Source organism: Mus musculus, chromosome 5 (genome assembly GCF_000001635.26).
Source record: "Mus musculus strain C57BL/6J chromosome 5, GRCm38.p6 C57BL/6J".
NCBI lineage: Eukaryota > Metazoa > Chordata > Mammalia > Rodentia > Muridae > Mus > Mus musculus.
Genome location: NC_000071.6, coordinates 61,111,850 through 61,132,442, shown reverse-complemented (window position 1 = coordinate 61,132,442; position 20,593 = coordinate 61,111,850).

Sequence of the window (20,593 nt, the reverse complement as noted above, 5' to 3'; positions counted from 1 at the left end):
CAATCATGTGACAGATTCTCCAGGAGTAAACACAAATGCATACATATGAGAGCAGCACAAGTGAAAACTGCAAGCTGTGAAAATAAAGAAAGCAAAAAGCATAAATAATTAAATATGTGTGAGAAATAAATAAATAAAAGAAGGAATGTATGGAGAATCTAGATGTTGTCATGTTGTCTTGCAAAGGCATTCTGAGAAAAAGAGCAGGTAAGCAATGATGTAGTGAAGACTAGACAACAAAATCGATGAACCAAACAAATAAGCACATCAGATATTAAAAGTTGAAGAAAGTTGTACATTTTAATCATTCAAATAACATCTTACACATTATCAAATCTGAAAGAACTGAAGAATTAAAAATCTGCCAGCTCATCTTCAAGTAGAAGCCACAAAATCCAGCACTTATTTATTAAATTTAATTCAGTAAGAGAAAAAATTTAACATGCATTTTTAAAACTGGAAACATATGAGCAGATGATGAAATGGAAAGGCTGAAACACCGATGGAGAAAAAAAAAAAGAAAGCATGATCAATGGAGGGAGTGTGATTAATACAGAATTTAAAAATGCATGCCAACTTACAGAAGGGAACATTTATGTTAATGTTGAAAATAAGTAGTAAAGAATCTGATGTCAAACACCATATACATTTTTCTTTTGGTGATAGTTGTATCCTCAGCAATAAACAATCAAGTTTTCTGAAAAATGGGCACAATATTACTTATTCCTATAAATTTATTCTTTTAACATTATACCCTATAAATAGAAAGAACTAAACATAAAAAGGCAGAACTAAACTTGTTATTCTATCATGCACTCTAAGTCTATCTTACTCAGAATCTAGGGCAGGTGTACCCTTTGCCACCTGGCCTGGATGGAAACAAAGCAAGAACCTCAATTCTACAAACATTAGAAGATAAAAGGAAAGAAAGAATGAAAGAAAAAAGAGGAGACAGAGATGGAGGAAGGAAATAAAATAACAGCTAAGATCAACAAAATTGAGATCAATATAATAGTCACAGTGCTGAGGATGGGTGAAAATGAAACCTAAGCATACGTGTGTGCACATACACACACACAAACACACACACGAGACAGAGACAGAGACAGAGACAGAGACAGAAAAAGACAGAGACAACAGTCAGACTGGCTGACAGAAAGACACACATAAACAGAGACACAAACACAGACACAGACAGAGGACGCTGGAAACCTTTGGACATACAATCCACAACATTTGCTTTGAATTGAAAGTAAGGAGAAGGAAATCCTGAATAACACAGATATTGGCTCGATTGTGTTAGGCATATTGTCATGGTATTTAGAATGACACTTAAGAGAAATCTACACATAGATTATTTACTGAATAATAGAAAATTGAAAGGTAGAGCTAGGAAAACAAATGTGATTGCTGAAGAAATAATGTGAAGCTAAATAGTAAAAAATATGTAATCAAGTATTTCTGGAGAATTAGTACTGAGTATACAACATAGGTAACAAATGTGGGGACACTGAGATATATTAACCATATCTTTATACAATAAGAAAATATTTTCTTATCAGAAGTCTTGCCAATGTATAAATTAGTTTGGAATGTTAATGAGAAGCAACAAATAATCTCTTTCAAAACCATGAATCTTTTTTATTAGATATTTTCTTTATTTACATTTTAAATGTTATCCACGTACCTAGTTTCCCCTGGGAAAATCCCCTATAACCCTCCACCCTCCCCCTGCTCCCCACCCCACCCACTCCCATTCCTGGCCCTGGCATTCCCCTATTCTGGGGCATAGAACCTTCACAGGAACTAGGGCCTCTCCTCAAATTGATGAACAAGTAGGCCATCCTCTGCTACATATGAAGCTAGAGGCACACATCCCACCATGTGTTTTCTTTGATTGGTGGGTTAGTCCCCAGGAGCTCTGGGGGTACTGGTTAGTTCATACTGTTGTTCCTCCTATGGGGCTGCAAACCTCTTCAGCTCCTTGGGTACTTTCTACCATGAATCTTTTTGACCATGAGAAAATACTAATCATTTATCAAGAAGAATAATTTCTGCCCTCTGAAGGTATATTGATTGTGAGACAAGTAATAGGTGGTGGGAAGGTTTTGAGGAGGGCTCAGAATGAAGTTGCTTTTTCCTTTTGACCTTTTAAATGACTGTCCTACAGTCAGAAAGTACATATGCTCCTGAGGTATATTTGTTTAAGCATAACTATTTTTAAAAAGCATAATAAACGTTTGTATATAAATATATTGGTTGCTATTGGGCCTTTATTTTATTTTCTTCTAGCATTTATACATTTATAAATTACTTATACATGTAAACATGTATCTGAATTTGTATGCACATATGTATCACATTAAGAAAAAAAGATTGCATACATAATTATAAAAATAAGAAAAAATATGTATTAACATACAGAAGCCATGTCTTACCAAAAAATGTAAATTTATATAAATAAAACCTACTGGATGATGAAAAACTTTAATAAAGCTTTTTTTACATAAAAAAGCACATGGTACAGTATTTAATACAGAATACATATATACTATAAAGTATATTTATTGACACATACCTCTTATTGACCAGGAAATCACAATATTTATAATGATTTTTGGAAGACTATTTAAGGTTTTAAATTAAGTTGATTATTGTAAGAAAGCTGAAAGATATTTTGAAAGAGCATAAAAGTAAAAGTTTCAGGAAGAAGTCAAAGTATCACTATTTGTGGATGGTATGATACATAAGCAACCCTCAATATTCTTGCAGAGAATTCCTACAGGTATAAACAATTTCAACAAAGTGCCTGGATGTAAATTAACTCAAACAAATCAGTAGCCTACTTTTATACAAGTGATAAACAGACTGGAAAAGAAATTAGGGAAATAATACCCTTCACAATTGGAATAAATAATATGAAATATCTTTGTATAACTCTGACCAAGCAAGTAAAAGATCTGTATGCCAAAACTTAAAAATCTCTGAAGTAAAAAAATCAAAGACCTCAGAAGATGGAAATATCTCCTATGCTCATGGATTGGTAGATTTAACCTAGTGAAAATAGCCACCTGACCAAAAGCATTCTACAGATTCAATGCAATACATCAAAATTACAACACAATTCTTCAGAGACATGAAAAGAGAACTTCTCAACTTCTGATGGAAAACCAAAAAACCTAGGATAGCAGAACAATTCTCAACAGTAAAAGAACTTCTAGGGGAATCACCATCCCTGACCTCAAGCTATACTACAGAGCAATTGTGATAAAGATTACATAGTATTAGAACAGAAACACACAGGTCAATCAGTGGAATAGAATCAAAACCCATAAATAAACCCACACACCTATGGACACTTGATCTTTATCAAAGAAGCCAAAAACATACAGTAAAAAAAAAAAAAAAAAAAAAAAAAAAAAAGAAAAGAAAAAGAAAGAAAAGAAAAGAAAAGAAAAAGAAAAAAAGAAAAAAAAAAGAAAGAAAGCATCTTTAGTGAATAGTGCTAGTCTAACTGGTGATTGACAAATAGATGAAGGATAATAGAACCATATATATCTTCTTGCACAAAGCTCAAGCCCAAGTGGAACAAGGACCTCAACATAAAACCAGATACACTGAATCTAATAGAAGAACAAATAGGAAAGAGCATAAAACTCATTGAAATAAGGGATTTTTTTCTAAACAAAACATCAATGGCTTTGGCTCTAAGATCAACAATTGTTAAGAGACCACATGAAACTGAAAAGCATCTGTAAGGCAAAGGACACCATCAATAGGACATATTGGCAAGCTATAGATTGGGCAAAAATCTTCACTAACCCTACACCTCACAGAGGGCTAATATCCAAAATATATAAAGTACTTAGGAAGTTGCCTTCCAGGAAACCTAATAACCCAATTTAAAAATGGAGTACAGAATTAAACAGAGAATTTTCAACAGAGCAATCTCAAAAGGCCTAGAAGTACTTAAGGAAATGTTCAAAATCAATAATTATCTGAGAAGTACAAATCAAAACAACCATGAGTGGGATAGGGGAGGGGGAAAGGCAGACAGTTTCAGGTATGGAAGGGTATGTAGGGGAACAGGAGAAAAGCCCAGAGGGCCAAAATAATGAATGGAAATATCTACCTTCTGGGAATGGGAGATGGGGTGTCCCTCTAGATAGTCTTAAAGACCTGGGATGCAAGAGCCTATCAGGACTCAATGAGGGTAACCTTAGTCAAAATACCCAACAGTAGGGAGAGGGAACTCCAAGAGTCCACCTCCAGTAGATAGTCAGGGCCCCAAATGAAGGTATGAGGTCACCAACTCACAGTAAAAATTTCTGACTCAGAACTGTTTTTATCCAAATGAAATGAAGGGACAAAAATTTAGAAGAGACTGAAAGAAAGGCTGACCAGTGACAAGTCTAACTTGGGATCCCTCTTAATGGGTTTGGGGTGGCACTAAGGCCTGAAATTATTACTGATGCTATGATATGCTTACAGACAGGAGCCTAGCATATCTGTCCTCTGAGAGTCACTACCAGCAGCTGACTGAGACAACTACAGATACTTACATCTGATCATATGACTGGAATAGGACTCCTCTGGGGGAATTGGGGGAAGGATTAAAGGAGCTGAAGGGGTGGGCAACCCCATAGGAAGACCAGAAGTCTCAATAACCTGAAACCCTGAGAACTCCTAAAGTCTGAGCCACCAGGCACATATATAGCAGAGGACTGCCTGGTCTTGTCTTCAATGGGAAAAGATGACTCTAAACTTGGGATGGGGACAGAAAGTGTACCCTCTTTGAGGCAAGGAGGAGATGAAACTCGATGAGAAACTGGGAGCAGGGACCATGAGGGCGGCAATATCTGGAAAGTAAACAAATAAAATAATTAATTAAAAGAAAAAATATTTCTGATGAAGCCACAGGAATAGTCTGTTGTTTCAGAGTTCGTGTTTGGCTACAGTTGTTTTGGTTATCAGGGTCAAAATTTACAGCCTCCTAATAAAGAACATATGTTTTTTTATTAGTTCAGTTAAGATAAAATATCATCCTACGTCCAAAATAACAACCCATTCATGAGAAGCACATACTCATGTGCTGTAGATAGAAATATATCACAAAACAATGCTTAGTGAGATGTCTGAGTAGTCCATAAAGCTAAGCCACATGGAATGGTGAAAATAGAAATTTACAATTATAGCCATAGTGATTTCCCTTTCAGAAGATACAAAGGAGGATCTATGAATACTAATAAAACGTTTCAACAGTGTGAAAAAAAATGGGTACTATATATATATATATACAATTGTATATGTGTATATACACATATGTAATCAATTTCACCTCCATCTCCTTCCAGTTAGATTTCCCATGTATTACCTCCCCTCCCTCTCAAATTTAAGGGCTTAAAAAAAACATTATTGTTATATATACATATAAACACATTAACATATAAAAATAGTTAGCTGAATACATTTGCTGTTGCCGACATGTACCTGTTTCTACACATAATCACCTGGTATTAGATCACTAGTCTGCTGGCTAATCTAGAGTTGAACCCCCCAAAATTTCCATCTAATCTTGATGTTAACTCTGTTTAAATAGTTCAAGTCTTCTTTCAGCTGTCATGTCCTTGAGATTTCCTAACTGTAGCTTACCCTGCATAGTCAGCACTCTCACTGCACACCTTCCCACTGGCTCTTACCGCTTTTCTGACACCACTTAATAGACGGTCCCTGAGTTTTGGTACTGAAGTTGTGTTATAGGAATACTAATTGGATTTGGCCTCCCCACAATCAATTTTTCTCTGCGTTTTAACAGTTATGCTTTGTATGAAAGCAACTGCTACAAAAAGAATGTTCTTGGATGACAGGAAAGATTTATGCTTATCTGTGGGTATAAAGATGTGTATTTAGATTTACCTGTACACAAAACATAATTCAAAATGGATCCTATATATAAATATGTATACTTCATCTGTGACACTTTTTTTGCACAAAAAAGGGTTTATTGAGATGAATTTGCATTAGATGATGGTTATTCAAATTATGTACCAAATATTCTAACATATATAAAAATGTGTAGCTTGGATTTCAAAGAAAATCAAAAGTCAATAAGTAAACCATAATGTACAGTGTGAATCTCTACAGCATCAGGATGCATTATTTAAACTGTGTAGAAGTTCATTGAAATAAATTGCCTTTGTATCTCATTTATTTTGTTGTGATATTTTGTAATATTTTTAATCCAGTAAACCGATATTTGAAACATAGCTAAAAGTATCCAAAAAATAACAAATACAACATTTTTCTCATGGGTGAAAAGTAGAAAAGAAACTAAAGAAACAGACTATAAAGTAAAAACCACATTTAAAAATTCTAAATTGAAAAAATAAAATTCAATGATCAAGAGCCCCTAGAGTTTCACAAGGATTAACAAAATTGAAAATGTAAAAACAAAACTTAATGTTTTCTGCATGAAAAATTATGAATACATAATGTCCAGTAAATCCCTGCATAGATGTCAGCATCATTACTTACTAAATGCATGCAAATCAATATCAGGAAACATGAATTTAAATGTGTTGGCATAAAACAACGACAGAAACTAAGAAGGTATGGAAACATCAAGAATTTTTGCTAAAATTTAAAATTAAATATTCATTTTGAAAAAAATGTTTAATAACTTCTCTATTCTTAAGCGTGCAGGTAGCTAACATCTGAGCAACAATTTCAGTTCCTAGGTATAGACCTAATGTAAATGAAAAGGACCAGGACTGGAGGAATGGCTCAGTGGTTAAGAGAACCAACTGCTTTTCCAGAGGTCCTGAGTTTAATTCCCAGCAACCACACGGTGGCTCACAACCATCAGTAATGGGTTCTAATGTCCTCTTCTGCTTTGTCAGAAGACAACTCCAATAAAGAAAATAAATAAATCTTTAAAAAAAAATCGAAAATATTCACTGACACTAAACCTGTATAGTGAAAATTTTTGTGTTAAAAAGAAAAAGAAAAATCCACATCAATATTTGAGTCTTATTTATATTAGCCCCTAGAATGGATATATATATCATTAAAGCAACTAGTGCATAACCACTTTATATAGTGCTAGTTGCTGTAAAGATGTTAGTATATAGCAAAATGGGTGATTATAGGATGCATTACTCTCCACAAAAGAGCTACTATTCCATTTATATGAAATTGTTAGAATAAACAAATGCATAAATAAAATATTATGCAAAGATTTTCTTGGAAATCTTGGCTAACATGTATTGAATTCAGGAATGGAAAGAATAATATCAACTGATTGCACATATTTATTTTTGAAATATATATATGTATATATATATATAATTTCCTTTTTTTTGAGACAGGGTTTCTCTGTATAGCCCTGGCTGTCCTGGAATTCACTTTGTAGACCAGGCTGGCCTCGAACTTGGAAATCCACCTGCCTCTGCCTCATGAGTGCTGGGATTAAAGGCATACTGCAAAATGTTTTAGCAAGCATTGTAAATTATGAATGTTTAAAATTTTCTGACAGATTTGTACACTCTCAGTGACAAAATTATATGACCTATAAGTATGTTCAAGTGAAATAATAGAAATATTGTATCACTAACTTTTATAAACATTGATAATATACTTTAAGCTTAGATGAACTGTTCTACTCATCAATATTCATTTAGCTCCTCTTTTGTGCATTCACTAAGACTATACAGAAATTGGAAGACAAAAATATAAAATCAAAACCAGCCTCGATAAGTTTTATAACTTTTCTGAAATTCTTTATCATCTTAGCCCTCATAGCCTAGAAGTTCAGCTGGCAGCCCATATTTATTGTGCTCCAAAACTGATTTCAGAAAGAGAAATGGATCTCAGAGTCATCTTGAGAATTTGATGAAGTATAAGCAAGTTAGTGTTGAAAAGATTTTGGCAGATTTTTATGTAATATATCACATATAACATATATTACATAGAAAGATAATATAGCATATATACCAGTTCTATTTAGCAAGTGATTAAGTGTGAAGAGATTATAATTGTTTTAAAATTCTATTTTAAAGCTAGAACATTTCATAGTTAATCTGGAGTAAAGCACACCAGTATTTCTGTCAGTATAAAACGACATTTCTAAAAGCAATTTAGTAAAATACTCTGTTACTTTGCTATTTAGAAATTTTATAAAGACTAAGGACAACACAATAGACTGAAGAGAAGAGCTAGACTTGACTTATTCCTGTCCCATTCCCTTCTTGTTGGTTATTTTCTTTCCTTCAATTTCCCTCCACTTTCTCAGATAGTCTTTTCCGATTCTTTTTACTCGATTTAGGTTGTCTAGCATTTAGAGTCTAGACATAATTTATAACCTTTCCAAAGTAGCCATCTTACAATCATGGGGTAGCAATTAATCAGCAGATTATTAATGACCCTGGATGCATATAACCTTAATTAAAATTGTTCTGTGGCATAGAGAAATGAGAGTAATAAGAAACAGTAGAATTTCAATGAAGTTTTAAAAATGAGTATTTTGGGCCAGTTTGCCATTGCTTCTTCATTAAGTGGAAGAACTGGAGGCAAGCTGAAGAATAAGAATATAATGTGCATTGTAGTCTGATTTTTTTCCCTGATGTTTTTCTAAACACATGTGCATCCTTGTAATTTAAATGTTATACAGTTCTTGTTTACTCTGTACAATAAATATATGATGAGAAAGAACTAGACATGTTTCTCATTAGCTTATATATGCTGAGTTTATGAACTATAATACTTTTGAAAATTAAAAAAAAACATTAATGGCGTTATTTTCAGATAGATAGATAGGTAGATAGATAGGTAGATAAGTATGTAGATAGATAGATAGATAGATAGATAGATAGATAGATGATAGATAGATCAATAGATAGACAGACAGACAGATAGGCAGATAGATAAATTTTTCTAGTTAATTGGGCTAACATATGATTTTGTATTATATAAACTCTAAAGCCAGTAACGATGCAACAGCTAATTACTTACCTACCTTAATTTCCCTCCAAATGTCTTAGTGAAACCCCACTTTATTCTCTCTGTCACAGAAAGGATACTCCTAGCAGTTCATGTTAAATGAACCATGTAACTTTCCTCAAGTCCATTTATAGTAACTCTTTATACTCTTACCAATTTTAGGAATTGCTTATAAGTTCAGATGATCTCACAATAGCAAATCTCTGTTGTGAAATAGAGCAGGTCCTAATATCATCACCAAATCCAGGAGAAAACAGAAGTGAACATATGCCTCAAATCATGATTGAAAAATATTCAAAGTGTGCATGAAGTAATTAAACACGTGAATAATTGAAAACCGTGTTTGTTTTAGAAATTTAACTTTGTACCCAAAACATTTTATTTCATTATTTTAGTATTTTTTAAAATTAACCTTTAAAGTTGCTTTTCTGCACCTTGGCATTTTCTATGAAAAATAGATGAAAACATAAAAGATTCTACTAAAATATACTCATAACATTAATTGTGGGCCTGTGTACCAGAGGCATTCCACAGAAATCTGTGCCTGGGCCAGATGGGAGGAGGGTTCCATCAAAGGGGAAAGGGCACAAGATTGGAGGGGGAAATGCCTCAACTACCTCAGCTGTTGCTGCTGCTGCTGCTGGCAGCTTCCGCCACTGCTATTGCTTCCAGAGGGCACACTGACCTGACCATGCTGACCTGAGTTGAGCTGTGCTGAGCCAGCAGAAGGCTGCCTACCCAAAGAAGAAGGGGAAAGGGGAGCTCCTGGTGGCATTTTGGGAGAGTAGTTCTCTTCCCTGGAGGCGCTGTTACATCTGATATGACAAACACTCTAAGAGGACAGAGTAATTCTCAAACACCTTTCTTCCTTCTGGATAGGAAGGATCTTTATATACAGTTTGTGGATGGGTTGGGATCTGACAGTAGGTGCTTCCTATTGGCTTGTTCTGGGGAGGTTAGAGATGCTTCATCTACATGTGGAAAGGCTAGGGGTGTTGTGCCTACCTGACAGATGGTCACAAATCTCACGGGGGTGGGGTGGGAGGGGGAGGGGGGAGCTGAAGTACGTGAGAGAGTGTAGGGAAAGCTCCTGCCATCCCATCGGGGATCCGGGGCTTCTACCCTTTGCTTGACCTTACCAGGCTTCCTCTCATGTCCCACTGCCCTTTAAGTAATATTTAAATGTCTCAAGCAAGGTAGTATTTTTTGTTTTGTTGTTTCTTGGTTTTTTGGTTTTTTGGTTTTTTTGAGACAGGGTTTCTCTGTATAGCCCTGGCTGTCCTGGAACTCACTCTGTAGACCAGGCTGTCCTCGAACTCAGGAACCCCCCTGCCTCTGCCTCCTAAGTGCTGGGATTAAAGGTGTGTGCCACAGGCTAAGCATGGTAGTATTAAATAGCTTATATGACATAGTAGTAAGGACCAAAATTTCCTTTCTTGAACTTATTTAAAAAAAACAAAAAACAAAAATCAAAACAAAACAAAACCAAGAGATTCTTATGTTTATTTCTTAAATTATACTAAGATATTTTGTGTTTTGGAAAAGAGGACCCAATATGACATATAACACATTATCTATAATGCCATTCAGAGCTACACAGATCTTGTTGAACTGTTGTTCTACTTCTGTATTAATACTGAATAAAACTAGGATACTACACATCACAATATTTTAGATGTCAGTTAAGACCAGCACGATGACAGAACCTTCTGAAACTTACATTTAGTCAGTGAAACTCAGAAAGAAACCAGAATAAATAATGAAATCTAGTTTAATTTCAAAGACACTTACTTGTACAAAAATGTTTATTATGTAAGTGTTATAAATCCTAAGAGAAATAAAAACTAGGTTTAAACTTTAATGTGTTTAGTGGCCTGCCTCACCCTTACTAGATGATCTAAGACAAATATTTGTTCTGCAAGTGTGTTCTATTTAATTTTCACAGCAAGATATAACAATAACTCAAAATTACCAATATTGTCTAGTGAATTTAAGAAGTCAGTTTTGATTAAAGGACCCAATAAAAGCAATATTATCTTATGTAAGTAATTAATTAGTCCTAGTAATACATCAGTATTCTATTCAAATAATATTTTTCTGAAGAAAGCATCCTTACATATTTCTTCTCTTCACTTATGTGTATCCTGTACAGTTAAATTCAGCAGGATATGTCTTGTGACCCCCCCCCTCTCTCTCTCTCTCTCTCTCTCTCTCTCCATCCATCTCTCTATCCCTCCCTCCCTCCTTCTTCCCTTTTTAAGAGATAGGAGACAATGAAATTTTACTGATTTCTCATGAAATTCAATTCACCGATCCCATGGTCGCAGAAGTCCGTGCAGTTATGATATCAGGTACAACGTTTTGAAACAATGAGAGTGAAGGCAGAATGAGGGGAGAGCTCAGCTTTATACTCTGGTAATTGCTTCCTATTGTATATAACAACTTAGTATTAAATTTGACCAGACAACAGAATCCCAGAGTTCTCAGATCTATGATTTTATGATGTGATGCAGAAATGGGAATTGGCATAACAATTTCCTTAGAAGGTATGAAAAGCCTTTAAATATAGGTGTTTATCATTTTATTAGATTAAAATAGAAGTACAAACTTCTTTTACCTCTTCGTATCATTTAAAATGTCTACAGTTATTTCTACCATTAGAATAGATCCACATTGATGTAGTGATTTTCATTCTTGACTCTCTTATTAAAGAAATCCAAAAGAATGTGGATTTTCTATTGTTCATTTTTGAATAATCTAAGATCTGAAGAACAATTATGTGAAGTGGATTATAAATAACTATTTAAAGAATGACTAGAAATCAGGTCATCTAATCAGGTCTTATATTTTGAAATTATAAATGATTCTAACTGATTATAGATATATAAAGTATGCTAAGAGCCTAGGCAGGAGCTGTACTTTGTGATTTTTGTGACATACATCTGTTGGGAAAACATATAAAGAAACATATGAAGTTGGGCTGTCATAGTGAATTGTACAGTAAAGCCATGGAGCTGGGTCTGAAGAGAGTCGTTTTGCATATATTATTTTAAAAATACACTTTATTTAGATAATATTGTATTTGTTTTCTTAATTTAATAAATAAAATTCATAAATGTATTTTGATCACATTCACTCCTTTAACCAAGTCGACTCCCACTAACTTCACCTCCTTATCCACACATCTTTCTGGGGATATTTGTTTTATTTTTAACCAACATTGTTCACATTTTGTTGTGCAAATATTCTTGGTTAGGAAAGCTGTCCTGGGAAGGGGGTAACTTACTAGGAATCACACTGTTAAAGATAACTAGTTTTCCCACAAACTATCAAAAGTCTAAATCATATTGCCTCACTTGGAAATAAGATTTTATACTCACTTCCCTATAACATGCCGTGAATTTTTTGTCTTGAAGCCAGGCATGTCTTCTTCATGCTACATCACTCCTGCTATGAGTTCGCATGTGTCTGCCCTGTACTGTATGGAGAATACTTACTTTCATTGTAATATTTTTAAGGTGTGTGTGTGTGTGTGTGTGTGTGTGTGTGTGTGTGTGTGTGTTTGTGTGTGTGTGTGTATGTGTGTATCTGATGTCCATCACATAAAAGTTCTTTATCTTTTCTTTATTCTTCCTTTGATTAGAGCCCGAGATCAACATACCACCATCAATATTTCACTCTTAATTAAAACTAGCACAAACTGTTCTTCAACAGTTTCCATATTTCAATAACTAACCTGGTGTGCTAGCATAAATAGGCTAATGCTATATGTCTAGCTTTTATATGAGATCTCTAAATTTGAATTCAGGTCCTTATGATTAACAGACAAATGCTTTTGTACACTGAACCCTCTTCCTACTTCACAGCTGTATATTTAAATGTCATTTCTAAAGTATATTCTACCATTTGTTAAATATAATAGTTTGTTATATCTAGAATTGACTTTTTTAAAGAAAAATGGTAATCATTTTAATGATACCTTAATCTATAATTTTGAATATTAGATGAATTAAACACAATGCACACTTGAGCAGAATTACATAACGGGGCCATTAAACAAGGAAGTGTTACATAAATAGATGAAACACATACTAAAGTGAAATAAACTTAATACAGGTGGCCCAGTTTAATAGTTTCTCATCTGAAATCTTTGCCAATATTGTCATTATCTTTGTTTTCTAATCTGCATTATTTTGATACTGTAATAACATTGGCCTCTTGGGAGGTGAATTTCATTAAAATTTTAGAAGGTTTTATTTAGGAGTTTAAAATTGTTTCTTAGCATTGACTCTTCATTAATTATTAAAAGAAAAGGCACAGAATGAGCATGCCATTTCAGTAGGAAAAGAGTAGTTTAATAAAAAGAGAGACGATGTTGAATTAATCAAAAGGAAAGATGGAGAACTGGAAAAGATGGAAATGGGAAATTCAAAGGCGTTAGTGTGAAATGACAGTGATAAGATGCTGTTTATATCTGTGAAGTATTATGAAGTCAGGAATAAACTACATTTGATCTCATGGCTTACTTCCAATCTATGGGAATCCTAGCATGGGCTCATTTAGTGCTTCTGAAGCAGCATTGGGTGCCTGGAAGAATGCCATTAACTTGAGTAGCAGGAGTTAGCTGGCACCAGTCAAAACATGTTATCGCTGGTACAGGGCCCATCTCAACACCTCTGTACTCCTCTGACACATGAGATCCATGATGGTGAGAGACCAGACCTTTTAGATGCAGACTCTATCTTAGAGAACCTGACCTAAGGTTGAATTCAAGTTAACTAACAGGCCAGTACCTAGCATCAGTTTCCAGGTTATCCCTAAACAAGACCCATGTCTAGCATCACTTTCCAGATTATTCCCCAACAAATCTGCACCCTCAGACTGCAACCAGCCCCTGGCACATCACTTGCTAATAACAAACAATCAGGAAGAAAACAGAAGTTAAGGTTGTGGTTTGGCTCCTAGCACCAGCCAATTAAGGTAAAGGCAATAATGACCCCCTAATCTAATGTGTACCAGGCAAGATACCCCCTTCTTGCCTCTATAAATGACTGCCTAAAACTAGGCTCAGGGCTCCACCTTCCTGCTGTGTCAGGGTTGTGAGATTGCATGGCATTCTGCTCCTTGGTGTCTTTTAGAGTTCACAAATGTTTCCTGGCCCAACAATCGGTGATGGAAACACTCTAGACATTGACTCCCTTATTTTTCTACACCCTTTGTTTCCTCTTTTGGTTTGCAGAGAATTTTAGCTTATAGGAAATGGAGAGTATTACACATTCTTTTTAAATCATTTGTAATTAAGCACATATTAATGAGCAAATGCAATGAAGTAAGCTTTGTCTTGATCATAAAAGGAAATAATGAAAGATTAAGATACTGGCCTGGACTAAAAGTATGGCACAAAAGCAGGTCTATAGAAAAAATATTTTTAATATAGTGGGATGCTGCATCCACTCCAGTAGTGACAGGCATTAGAAGGCCTAAAAGCCTGGAAGCAGTCAAGAGGAAAAGAGTTTCACGGAAACAGCATCTTGGAACCTTGGCATTCCCATAGCCTGTTATACTTAAAACCTGTCCCCTCGTTAGTCTGGTGTATGGATCTGTGTGCTCTCTTTCAGTATTGTTTTATTATAAGTGCCTTTTAGGATTGATTTTGACATATAGCTAAGCCTCCACCTAGACATTCCTTGAAGCTGACCCTGAGCTTGGAATTCAGTAAGAATGTTACCTATTCAGTAAGATTCAAATCCACATCAAGTAGAGAAACTGAAAATAATCAGGCATTGCCATTTACTTGAATAGAAAAGCTCTGGGCTAGTCTGCACAGTAATGACTTAGGACAATAACTGAGTCACACCCACACACAGGAATACACAAAGGCCTAGTAAATAGGTGGGCCCTTTCCCATGAAAGGGTTAGAAGGGAATTCCATGTTTTTCACTAGGCCCAGAGGAATAGTATAATCAGGTATTTACTAAAGAACCCCTGGTGGTTGGTTTAGGGTTGCATCAGAGCATTCACCTGGCCTCTTTAGCTGATCTTTTTAATTAAGGGTTGTTCCTATTCTCAGTGGTAAAAGCTGCCTGGCTCCCGCCATCTTTTTATGTATGTATTCTTTTTGTTTTGTGTCAATGTAACTTGGTGGATTAGTTTGCCTGGCTTTCTTGTTTTTCTTCTGTATTAAAAGTCTGGTGTTTGTTTGGACAAAATACATTCAGATTCTACATTGTTTTGTCTGTTTGTCAATTCTTGCCAACCCTTGCTCACCTGCAACCAGAACCCCATTCCCCATAGATAGGAAACCCAATAGACGTTAATCTGTAGCAATGGGAAAATTCTCTCAGCAAGTAAAGTCCTTTTACTCTACTCCAAGTTTTGGGAACAAAATGGTAGACATCTAATCTAACCATGACACAAGGGAAGTATTACCAATTTATAAAAATTGAAACTTGCAGTAGGATGCTCTTTTCTGTTTAAAAAAAAAAAAGAAATAGAGGATGGAAGAAAAAAAGGGAAAAGCATGAGAAAGAGCAATAGAAAAAAGATAAGACTAATTATATTCTGTTAAAATACAGGATGTATTGTAGGTAAGATTTCATGGAAGATGTTTAGACTTTGCTTGTTGTACATTCAGAATGACAGTTGCCTCAGCTTTTCATTATCTGAGAAAGAAAAGAGGAACTTGTAATATACATACAAAGGACATATTTTCTTAGTTAATAATTCCTGAAATTTCCATTCATGGCCACTTGGAGTAATGCCTAAGATATATGCTGTGCCTGACAGAGGAGGCAATTTATACATCACATAGGAGGTAAAGTAAAACATGCCAAGATGTTTGCATTCCTTTTAATATATATCCCAGGCTGCCATGTAACTCATTATGTCAACCAGGCTAGCCTGAAACTCAGAGATTCCCCTGCCTCTGACTTCAGATTGCTATGATTAAAGGTTTGCTTTACCTTTAATTTTGTTTTTAATGAAAATATGTGTACCTAATTTCAGCATATTTTGTCACCTTTCTAGGCAACATCCCAAAAACCTAACTTCTCTTCAGTAGGTTGGTATTAAATTTTCTGACCCCTTTCTTTTTTAATTTTAATCAAAGAATTTTTATAAAACTCAATTTATTTCACTTAAAGGAAGACCATCTACTACTCAATTATTCCATTTTTAAGAGTGATTTACTCTTAAAAACAAAACAAAACTTAAAGACAGACTGGCCTGTGTGTGTGTGTCCGTAATAAGCCACTGTTTTAAAAGGTGAGTGCCATACGAGCATCCCACTGTTAAGGAAAAGAGATATTTTCACAGAATCAGTGCTTTTCCTAGCACCTTCTTCATTTTGTGCCAACCAAATCATAGCACTAGTTTCAGGTGAAAAAAAGTATGCTTTTCCTTTCAACCAAATATATTATCTGCTGTAAATTAATGGAGAAAATGAAAGAATAGAATGTACTAATCTGTCATAGTTAGGATGTGGTAGAACCAAATTTCATCTTCCTAAGTGAGAATGTACTTTTGGTCTATAATAATTGTGAATTGAAGAAAGAAGCAGGCTTCTCTTGTAGTAGAGGCCTTCCCCCTGTGGAGAAAATAAAGCAGTTGCAATTTTCTCCTCCATTCCTGACTTTGCAAGTGAGTGTGTGTTTCATGGATTGATTATCTATCCAATCAGTTAATAAAACCTTTTACTCATAGTAAGCTTTTGTTGGTTTGCTAAGAGTTATATACCCCTCCTTCTTAAACTGTACTACAGACTGTCCTTCCACACCACCTTCAAATTAATAGGATCGTATCTGCAGTCTTGACTTCTTTCTTAGGTTTCTACTGCCCATAGCAATCAGTGGGGTTTTACCAGATGCTACTCCACAAACACATATTTGGTCTGTACCATAGAGCACTCAAAGAGCCACAGAGACAGAAACTGCCCATGTCGTTCCCATAAGGACCTCAAAAGAAAGTAAAAGTACAAAATGGGGAAAATATAGGATTTAATAAGAGGTCAAGAACACATAATGTGCAAATAATATACAAGCATAGTAGATAATTAAGACTGTCAAAAATATGTAGGTAATGTCAAAATATAGTGTTCTCTAGGGAAAAGTAAACAGCAGAGAGAGTGCAACAATCAGTATGGCTAAAGATGTTCTCCAGGAAACATTATTCTCTCTTGCCAGATCTTGGAATGACCTGTGTTTTATTTGTTTGGTTTATTATTATTATTATTATTATTATTATTATTATTGTTGTTGTTGTTGTTGTTGTTGTTATTTTACTTGTTCACTTTACAGCCCTCTCCCTGCCCCCTCCCAGTCATCCCCTCCCACAATTCTTTTCCCATTCCCACTCCTCTTCTCCTCTGACCAGGTGGGGCCATGCTGGTTATCTCCCAACCCTGGCACATCAAATATATGCAGATACCCTCCCACTGACACCAGACAATGCATCCCAGATAGAAGAACATATTCCACATGCAGACAATAGCTTTTGGGATATCCCACAAGAAGAGCAAGCTGCACATCTGCTACATATGCAGGGATGCCTAGGTCTAGCCCGTGTATGTTCATTGGTTGGTGGTTCAGTTTGTGAGAGGCACAAGAGTCCATGTTAGTTTACTCTGTTGGACTTCTTGTGGAAGACCCCCTATCTCTTAGGGGCCACAATTCTTCTTGTTCTTGCATAAGAGTCTTTAAGCACTATGCACAGTTCGGCTATGGGTGTCTTTATCTGTCTGAGTCAGCTGCTGGGTGGAGTCACTCAGAGGACTGCCATGTTAGACTCCTGTCTGCAAGCTTAACAGAATGTCTTTAATAGTGTCAGGGATTGGTGCTTGCACATGGGATGGGTGTCAAGTTGGGTCAGTTATTGTTTGGCCATTTCCTCAGTGTCTGCTCCTTCCTGTTGAGGCATAACCTGAAAACTATGTACTGGCCTATTAGTTTACTCGAGTTCAACCTTAGGTCAGGTTCTCTAAGATGGAATCTTGTCTTTCAGTAACAAGGTTCAGTAACCCTGCTCTACAATCAAGAGCTACTCATATTTGAGTAGTTTGGACCCCCAAGTCCTCAGTGCTGTCGTTCATAAAACTTTGTTTGCTTGCTGTGGTCCTGCTTTGTAGTACTGCTTTGATTAGTTTGCGTGTTTCCATCATGAAGCAGAGGAGAATTGTACTAGTGACAGAATCTCTGCAGTACATCATCTGGTTTACAGTCAACTCCTTTAGCACTGAGCCAGTCTTTAACTGGTTAACTATAGGCCTGACTAGAGTATTCATGGGACAGGTATTCCTTTGGGCCTCTATTGTCTGATCAATGCATACTAAGTAGGTTTTGGGAGATGGTAGATGGTATTCTTTGTTCTGGTGAGATTATTACAGAATTGGAAACTATAATAGCAGAAATATATTGTATGTACTAAAACACGATCTTATATTTTATGCATAACATTTGCCTATTGGTATCTATTACAGCCTGAAAAAAATAAAAGATTGGGGAAAATATATGAGAGTCCAGAATTAAATTTGTTTATGTTATCTACTAAGGTAAAAGTATATTAAATTCTTAATTCTCTAGTTTGAGCATGCACTTGGAAATCATATTTTGTCTAACCACTGGCAATATCCATGTAAATATATTCAAATTTTGGTCAAGTACTCAATAAAACATAGAATTTGCAATTTTCTTTTGAATTAAGTTTTAAAAGAATTGCTTCAAAAAGAAACAGTACCTTGTTAAAACTAAAGCAATTTTTAAAGTCTAATTTATTTTTCATAATTCTAGCAAAGCTCATTGTGAGCCAAAAAATAATGATGGAATAATAGGCCATATTTTTTCAAATCGCTTTTATTACTTCACACTATGACTAAACTAGGTTAGCTAAATAATGCCTAGCAGAGGCAAACTGCTTTAATGATCAAGTAAGGAAGTATTGTAATTAGCTCTGAAAAACCTTTACATTATTAATTTGCTTAGCAAACAATTATCTTCCTAGGGAAAAAGAGAATGCCATTTAAATCTTTCACATTCTTTATCCTTTCAATTAGGTATTCAAGATATTCTACCAGTTCAGTTAAGCCTGATGCAGTAATAGGTTAGATAAAGAAATCTCTGTAAACTAAGTATCAATTAGTTGCATCTATGACTAAGTGACTGATACTTTTCTTGTATCTTGATTTGGACTCCTCTTGGAGTAAAATAATATACAAAATATATCACATATCTTTATTGCAGGTGTGTGAGAGTAGCTCCTGAATAATATGGGAAACCAAAATCTTCCTGCAGACTGAGCCAAGATACAGAGATCACTACTGAAGGCAGAAACTGCTGAGGTCAGCTTTCCAGAGAACTAGGTAGAAAAAGTAACTGCGCATACATCAGAGGGCAGGAAAAGCAAAGCCAAGGAATGCAGGACATTGTTGTTTTTGGCTACATCTCCATTGTAGCTGCTAGCATTGAAAAATCTCTGTGCCAGTGCTAAGAGTTCAGGAAATATGCAGAAACATGACTGGAGGTTTCACTTATAACATTGAATGACTTTGCTCCTGGCAGGATACTTGTGCAGCCATAGGTACAAGGATTTGCATATATAGGAATAAACCCTGATTACAACAGACAATGAGGTCTACTTTTTTATGGCATATTTACATTTATTTACATTTCAAATGTTATCCCCTTTCCCGATTGATTGATTTTTCCCCCAGAAATCCCCTATCCCATGCTGTTTCTATGAGGGTTTGGCCCCACCCATCCACCCACGCCTGCTTCCCTGCCCTCAAATTCCCCTACACTGGGGCATTGAGTCTTCACAGGACCAAGGGCCTCTTTTCCCACTGATGACTAACAAAGTCATCCTCTGTTACATATATGGCTAGAGCCATGGGTCCCTCCCCGTGTACTCCTTGGTTGGTGGTTTAGATCCTGGAAGCTCTGGTTGATTGATATTGTTGTTTTTCCTATAAGGTTGCAAACTCCTTCAGCTCCTTCAGTACTTTCTCTAACTCCTCCATTGGGGATCCTGTGATCTGTGCAGTGGTTGGCTGAGAGCATCCACCTCTGTATATGTCAGGCGCTGGCAGAGCCTCTCAGGAGACAACTATATCAGCTTCCTGACAGCATGCACTTCTTGGCATCCACAATAGTGTCTGCATTATTGACTGTATATGGGATGGATCCCCAGGTGGGGCAGTCTCTGGGTGGCGTTTCCTTCAGTCTCTACTCCACACTTTTTCTCCTTATTTGCTCCCATGAGTATTTTGTTACCCCTTTTAAGAAGGACCGAAGCACCCACACATTGGTTTTCCTTCTTCTTGAGCTTCTATTTGAAATACGTCAATGTTTTCTTTTACTGAAAATAATCAAACAGTATAACTATGTATTGTTGCAGATACTGCTTATCAGCTGTGTGTAAAGTCCTAAAGATCTTCATTCAATATCTGTGACTTGTATGGTTGTGGAGAGAACTGCCTCATCCAGTTTGGCCTCTGGCCTCCAAATCTGTGCCGTGTATTCACCTGTTCCCATTGACATACTAAACTGACAAATGGAATAAATCCTTTAAGGCGTATTTTAGTATCTTAGACACACATACTTTTGTT